The sequence below is a fragment of the Dipodomys merriami genome, unplaced genomic scaffold (genome assembly GCF_024711535.1).
Source record: "Dipodomys merriami isolate MVZ:Mamm:240054 unplaced genomic scaffold, mDipMer1.0.p SCAF_266, whole genome shotgun sequence".
NCBI lineage: Eukaryota > Metazoa > Chordata > Mammalia > Rodentia > Heteromyidae > Dipodomys > Dipodomys merriami.
Genome location: NW_027204115.1, coordinates 1332212 through 1340000, shown reverse-complemented (window position 1 = coordinate 1340000; position 7789 = coordinate 1332212). Strand labels below are relative to the sequence as shown.

At 40.3% G+C, this 7789-nt stretch overlaps 1 protein-coding gene across 12 annotated transcripts in view; it reads left to right on the top strand.

The window, feature by feature from the left end:
• LOC138837202 (hepatoma-derived growth factor-related protein 2-like) overlaps positions 1-7789 on the top strand; it is a 292262-nt gene that overhangs the window by 271603 nt on the left and 12870 nt on the right. For 9 of the 12 annotated variants that reach the window (XR_011375242.1, XR_011375236.1, XR_011375235.1 and 6 more), the window contains 2 exons: positions 1-41; positions 1539-1577. The exon at positions 1-41 is cut by the window's left edge and continues 81 nt beyond it. The gene's annotated coding sequence lies outside the window, so the exon portion shown is untranslated. Of the gene's footprint in view, positions 42-1538; positions 1578-5921; positions 6038-7789 lie in introns of all 12 variants that reach the window. The other 3 variants (XR_011375237.1, XR_011375240.1, XR_011375239.1) reach the window with 3 other exon arrangements.

Sequence of the window (7789 nt, the reverse complement as noted above, 5' to 3'; positions counted from 1 at the left end):
CCTAGCAGAATTTTATGAGGAAGAGGAAGAAGAGAAAAAAGGTAATATGAAAATTCAGAATCGGAGTGGGAAGATGCAATGTATTTATTATTACTAGAGTATTTATTATTACTAGGGTATTTATTATTATTATTAATATTATTACTAGATTATTTATTATTACTAGAGTAATTTGTGTGTTTGTGTGTGTGCACGCACAATGCCTGTGCTGGTCCTGGGGCTTGAACTCAAGGTCTGCTTGCTGTCCCTGACCTTCTTTGCTTAAAGTTAGACCTTTAAGGACTTGAGCCACACCTCTACTTCCAGCTTATTTTTTGTGATTAGAGATAGGAGTCTCATGGAGTTTTCTTCCTAGGCTGGCTTCCAACTGTGATCCTGAGATCTCAGCTGCCTGAGTAGCAGTCTGACAAGGATAGCCACTGGCACCCTGCATCTCTCTCTTTTTTGCAGTGAGAATTTTCATGTAGAATTCTTTTTGCAACTTTCCCCCATCTAGGTGTTCAGACACGTCAGCCTCTTGCTTATGTCTTCTTTTTTTGTTCCCTGTCAGACTCCTCTTAGCATCCCTCATACTGATATTGTTCCTACACCCCTGCCAGTGATTACAGTTAAAGATTGCTCTTTTCAGAGTTTGTCCTCAGTTTGGCTGATGTTTCTTTATATCTCTGGATACTTCATCTGTGCCTTGTGACTTGTGGGATCCTTAATCCCATCTTGAATTGAGGCAGAAAAGGTGGTAGTACCTAAAACATGAGTGACAATCTTCCCCCTCCCTGCCTCCACAATTTAAAGCCTGTATCTCTTAGAAAATATGAATGTTGAAGCTGCTCATTTTTTATAGTAATTAGGTAATGTGGCAGTTAGTATAAAATGTAATTTCTGGACAAATGAATCTTAAGGTTGTTTTATTTTAACATTTAATTAGATATATTTCTAAGACATATTATCTGCTAATTGGCTATTTTAAGAAAGTGGAATCCAATGAATTCAGTTTTGTCTTATTTTTTTAAGCTGGTCCTAGGACTTGAACTCAGGGCTTGGATGTTGCCCTAAGCTTTTTTGCTCATGGGTAGTGCTCTACCACTTGAACCACTGCACCACTTCTGGCTTCTTCTGAATAGTTCATTGGAGATAAGAATCTCACAGACTTTTCTGCCTGGGCTGGCTTTGAACCATGATCCTTAGATCTTAATTTCCTGAGTAGCTAGGATTACAAGCATGAGCCACCAGTGCCTAGCCCATTTGTAGTGTTTAAATGAACTATTTACTTTGCCATGGAATGACATTTTCACTCTGAAGTATACAAGTGGTCATAGAGACTAGAATTTTATTTGGTGAACATTTCTTAAAAGTGAATGAAATGAGCCTTTACCACGAGAAAAGCAACGATGTATGAGTCATGATACACATTGAAACTAAGTTTCAATTTTGTAGAATGTATTTATTGCTCTGTTGAGCTTTGTAGCTTCCCAGTGCTGTTTACAGACTATGCTGATGAAATCTGTGTTGATAATAACAGCTATATTCATTGATTTCAGGACAGTTGGTCAGCATTTGGAAGATTTGTGTGACTCAGTGTGAGTATTTTCCCATTATTTAATGTGTGATGTTAGCAAATCATGTACAGGCAAAAGAAAAGAAAAGACTAACTGATTTTAATTTAATACATCCAAGCAGAAAATCTTATGGTATAGCTTCAGGCTCATTGCTATGTATCTCATTACAACTAAATTTTAAGAGATGACCACTAGTTGAGTTTTAGTGTAATATTAAGGAGTATGCCAGCATTAGCTTTATTGATAATCTGAGAAGGCAACTAAAATACTTCTTCCTTTTCTAACTAAGTGACTTTGTAAGGTAGATTTTCTGCATATACTTGAAACAACATAACCCAACAGACAGTATAAAAGCAGATGAGAGAATACAGGTGTCTTTCATTAGGCTAAAGGATGAAGAGATTTATTAAAGATGTAAAACAATGGGACTATTCTGCTGAAATTTTACCTTTTTTGGAAAATACAGTTTTTTTTCAATAAGTGTATATTAATAAGTAGTGTTTCTTTTCTTTCTTTTTTTTTCTTTTTGGTGAGTTGTATGGAGTAAACTTTGGGCTTGGGTGCTGACCCTCAGCTCTTTAGCTCAGTGCTAGTATCCTACCACTTGAGCCACAGCACCACTTACAACTTTTTCTGCTTATGTGGTGCTCAGTAATTGAACTCAAGGCCTCATGCATACAAGACACTCTACCACTAAGCCACCTTCCCATCCCCAGTGTTTTTGTTCTTAAGTTTACAAAACTACCATAAGCACTTGAGTTCTAAATTTTCTTTTGTTTGGGTTGTGAAACTAGGACTCAATACCTGATGCTTTGCTCATTAGCTGAGTTCTACTTTTTAACATATCTGTCTGTTTCTCTCGTGTGTGTGTGTGCGTGCACATGCAAATGCATGTGTATCCCCTATTTTTTATTTAATTTATTTATTTTTGTGCCAGTCCTGGGGCTTGAATTCAGCACTTAGGCATTGATCCTGAGCTGTAGTCTACCACTTGAGTTATAGTTTTACTTCTGGGTTTTTTTTGTTTTGTTTTGTTTTGTTTTCTAAGTAGTTTATTGGAGATAAGAATCTCATTGACTTTCCTGCTCCAGCTAGCTTTTAATAGCAATCTATAGATCTCAGTCTCCTGAGTGTGTAGCTAGGATTACTGGTGACAGCCACCAGTTCCTGGCTCTACTAACATTTTTTTTGTCGGTTGTGGGGCCTAAACTCTGGGTCTGGGCACTGTCCCTCAGCTCTTCAGCTCAAGGCTAGCGCTCTATCACTTGAGCCACAGTGCCACCTCTGGCTTTTTCTACTTATGTGGTGCCGAGGAATCGAACCCAGGACCTCATGTATGCAAGGCAAGCACTCTACCACTGAGCCACCTTACCTTTTTAATTAGCTCTTTGGGAGCTCTCAAAATTTAAGAGTATTAAGAGGTCCTGAGACTAGCATGTTTGAGAGCTGCCAGATGAAAATTTTCCAAATATTAGTGCTTTTAAAGATGGCTCTCTGTTTACTTCTTTGAACTGTCAGTGTGCTTGCCACTGATATCTCTAAACTTCATTTGATTTTTTTTTTTGTTGTTGTTGGTTAATATTGTAAGGTCTGCTCCTGGATGGCGAGCAGACTCCACCCTCCTCACAGCAAAGTCTCCACCCAGTAACTGCATTACCTAGGCAACTGGGACACCTGGAAGAAGTCACATTTGCATCCACTGAGGTCATATCTGAATTTGATGTGGCCACACCTTTCTCTGCCCGTACCCTAGATAAGGCCTAGCCCAGGCCCAGACACTCTCTCTCTGCTCTCTCTCTGTTCTCTCTGCTCTTTTCTAGCTCTTTCCTCTCTCTTTCCTCTCTTTCCCAGCTCTCTCTCATTCCAAGGCCTTTCCCAGCCATGTGGAGTTCCAACCTTGCCTGGTCCCAGCAGGTCTACTATCCCTTACCTGAATAGCACGTGCATGGTGCTGTTCTTACTAGGCTATCTCTTTTTTTAAAACCTAACAAGTGAGATAAGTGTCCTATGGCTGTAACTACTCAGGAGGCTGAGATCTGAGGACCTCAGTTGGAAGCCAGCCCAGACAGAAAAGTCCTTGTGAGACTCTTATGTCCAATTAACCACTCAAAACCCAGAAGTGGTGCTATGGCACAAATGGTAGAGCACAAGGCTTGAGTACAAGAGGCTCAGGGACAGCACACAAGTCCTGAGTTCAAGCCCCACAACTGTCAAAAAATACAGAAAGGAAAAAAGTACTACCGGAAGCCAAGATGACTATCCAGACAGCTTGGTATTGGCATAAGAACAGACATCAGGACCAATGGAATAGAATTGAAAACCCAGAAATGAACCTACAGACCTATAGCCATCTAATCTTCGATAAGGAAGCTAAAACAATAGAATGGAAGAACGACAGCCTCTTCAGTAAATGGTGCTGGTAAAATTGGTTAACTACTTGTAGAAAACTAAAGCTAGATCCTTATATATCACCTTGCACCAGAATCAACTCCAAATGGGTCAAAGACCTCGAAGTCAAAGCAGACACTTTGAAAACATTACAGGATGGAATAGGAGAAACCCTAGGGCTCCTTGGCTCAGGCCGAAATTTTCTGAATAGAGACCCGGAAACACAACAAATCAAAGAAAGGTGGGACAAATGGGATTGCATGAAATTGCAGAGCTTCTGCATGGCAAAGGACATAGCTAGCAAGATCAATAGAAAGCCCACGGATTGGGAGAAGATCTTCACTAGCCATACAACAGACAAGGGTCTCATATCTAAAATATACTTGGAACTCAAAAAATTAAATCCCCCAACAACAAATCTGCAAAGAAAAAACTGCCCAATAAACAAGTGGGCTAAAGACTTAAAGAGAAACTTCTCTGAAGAAGAAAGAAGGATGGCCAACAGACACATGAAGAAATGCTCAGCCTCCCTAGCCATAAAAGAATTGCAAACCAAAACAACATTGAGATACCACCTCACTCCAGTTAGAATGGCAAAAATCAAGAACTCTAACAACAACAGATGCTGGAGGGGATGTGGACAGAAAGGAACCTTACTTCATTGTTGGTGGGAATGTAAACTTGTTCAACCACTTTGGAAAGCAGTATGGAGGTTCCTCAAAAGACTTCAGATAGAACTCCCCTATGACCCAGCAATCCCATTTTTGGGCATTTACCCAAATGTTTACAAACAAGACCACACTAAAGCTACCAGCACAACTATGTTTATTGCAGCATTATTTACCATAGCTAAGATATGGAACCAACCCAGATGCCCCTCAGTAGATGAATGGATCAAGAAAATGTGGTATATATACACAATGGAATTCTGTGCCTCCATCAGAAAGATGACATTGCCCCATTTGTTAGGAAATGGAAAAACGTGGAAAACATTATATTAAGTGAAGTAAGCCAGGCCCAAAGAAACATAGGTCCCATGGTTTCCCTTATTTGCAATATCTAGTATATATATATGAGTCAAGCGGAATAGGTCAGATGATGTGATGTTATGAAAATGAATCCTTAGATATGTATTTTAATGTTTTTTTCCTTTCATGCATTTGTTTCTAACGCATTTATAAGATTATCTCTTTGTAGCTTTGTATGTCCCTCCCCCACAGTATAACCCTGCTTTCACTATATTTGATGTCAGTATAACTTGTGTAGGAGATGGGAAAAAACAAGTCGTTTAAGGATACAGGTAGACCTGTTGCAACAATGAGAAGTACAAGTTGTCATGTGGAAAATGAGCTTTACAATGTTGGTGGGGGGGCAAGCCGGGAGGATTGGGTGGGCGGTTGCGGGGGGAGGCTGGGAAGGGATGTGTAATGTAAACAAAGAGGAGGCTGCAATGCTTGATAAGAAATGTACGCATTAACCTGCCCATGTAATTGTAACCCCTCTGTACAGTGTGTTCACAAAAAATAAAAATAAAATAAAAGAAAGAAAGAAAGAAAAAAAAAAGAAAGTTGAGAGCCAAGGTTCAAAGCCATCCTAGGCATGAAAATCAATGAGACGTTTTTCACCAATTAACCAGCAACAGGTAGGAAGCAGTAGAGCTCTACCCTTGAGTAAAACTCAAGTTTTAGCCCAGGAGCAGCATAAATGAAAAGAATTCTCATTTACTTTCCTGCCCAGGCTGGATTCAAACCACAAATGCTCAGATTTCAGCTATTTGAGGAGGTAGGATTATAGGTGTGAACCATATTTTTAAAATCTTGAATTGGCTCTAATATTTTTGTCCTTCTTTTCACTTAATTTATTATTCTTTTTCTCTTTTTCGCAAGTTTGGGTCATCCAGCTTATTATTAGGGCTGGCCACTCTTTCTGGGTTTTTGTTTTGAAGTTTTTTTTGTGGATTTTTGTCCCAACCTGCAGGATGTCAACGAGGGCGATGAACCTAAACGAGAAGGAATGAAGGGACAAGAGACATGAAGAATGACAGCAAGACAGGGATTCTGATCAAGCTGCAAATTTTTATTTTTCACACAGGGGTATTTATATGCTTGGAATAAGGAAGCTTTTAAATTGGCCATTAAGGAAGCTTTTTCATTGGCCATAGCAGCTGCAGGATGTTTGCGTAGGGCAGGGTGAAAGGGTGGTCATTAGCAGCTGCAGGATATTTGCATAAGGCAGGATGAAAGGGTCGGATTTCTGAGAGTGGTTCTGTAAACTCAGCCACAAGATGTTCCAGTGAGATAGTCAAGCCTATCTTCATGTTGAGAGACTCCTTTTGGCTCCCAACAGATTCTTTTTTTTTGAGCTTTTTATAGTACTTGAACTCCAGGCCTGGTCATTATTCCTAATTTTTTCTCAAGACTAGTAGGCTTCCCACCTCAAGACAGTTCAAACTGTGGCTCTTTATGTATTTTTCTTTCTTTCTGCATTTATTTTAGGTGATGCTCTTATGGCTTGTACTCAGGACTTGGGCATTTTTGCCGAGTTTTTGTTGTTGCTGTATTTTTTTTTCTTCATTGCTGGTCCAAGGGCTTGAACATAGGGCCTGAACTTTTGCTAGTCATAAAATCAGGGCAGAGCCACTGTGTCTGAGGTTTTTCCCTTTTCTTTCTCAAGACTAGCAGTCTCTATGGCTTGAGCCACAGATAAAGTTCTGGCTTTATTTATTTATTTATTTTCATTTTTGTTGCTAGGGCTTCAACTCATGACATGGCCACTCTTCTGAGGCTTGAAGTCAGGGCAGGGCCACTGTGAATGAAGCATTTTTTGTATTGTTTGTTCTCAAGGCTAGCATACTTTAACAGCTTGAGCAACAGCTGCATGAATGGCTTTGTTTATATAATGTTCTCTACCACCCCCACCAGGCAAAAGTTGTAAAGTTCATTTTTTGAAATAATTTCTTGTACATCTCATTGTTGCAATAGGTCTAGCTGTATCCCTATTTAAACAATTTGTTTTTTCCCTTCACCTTCACAAATTACGCCAACATCAAATACAGTGAAAATGGGGGAGTTATTTATTTATTTGGTTCTGGTCCTAGGGCTGGAACACAGGAAGTGGTGACTGTTCCTAAACCTGAAATCAGGGCAAGGTCACTGTGCTGGAGTCTCTCCCATGTCCTGAGCAAGGCTGGCAGGCTCTAAAACTTAAGCCACATTTTAACATCTGGCTTTGTAAAACAAATTTGGTGATTCATAAGGGATAAGTTTCTTATGGAGGAGCTGGGAAATGGCTCAGTGGTAAAGTGCTTGCCTTGAGCTGAAGAGCTAAGGGACACCATCCAGAGCTGGAGTTCAGGCCCCACAACCCATAAAACAGAAAAAAGAAAAGAAAAAAAAAGCTGAGTGCCAGTGGCTTACGCCTGTAATCCTAGCTACTCAGGAGGGTGAGATCTGAGGATTGCAGTTCAAAGCCAGACTGGGAAGGAAAGTCCATGAGACAATTATCTCCACTAAATCACCAGAAAACCAGAAGTGGCCCTGTGGCTCAAGTGGTAGAGCACTAGCCTTGAGCTGAAGAGCTTAGGGACAGTGTGCAGGCCGAGTTCAAGCCCCATGACCAACCCCAAAAAAAGAAAGATTCTCATGGGAAGACAGGGACATTAGCCAGGCTCTAAAATCAGAGGATGGTGGTTCAAAGCCAGCCAGGGCAGGAAAGTTGTTGAGACTCTCATCTCCAATTAATCACCAAGAGCTTGGAAGTAGAATAGTTCTAGTCTTGTGCAAAACAGCACAAGTTCAGGCCCCAGGACTAGCACACATAAAACCAAGTGTCATGGAGCTTCCTGC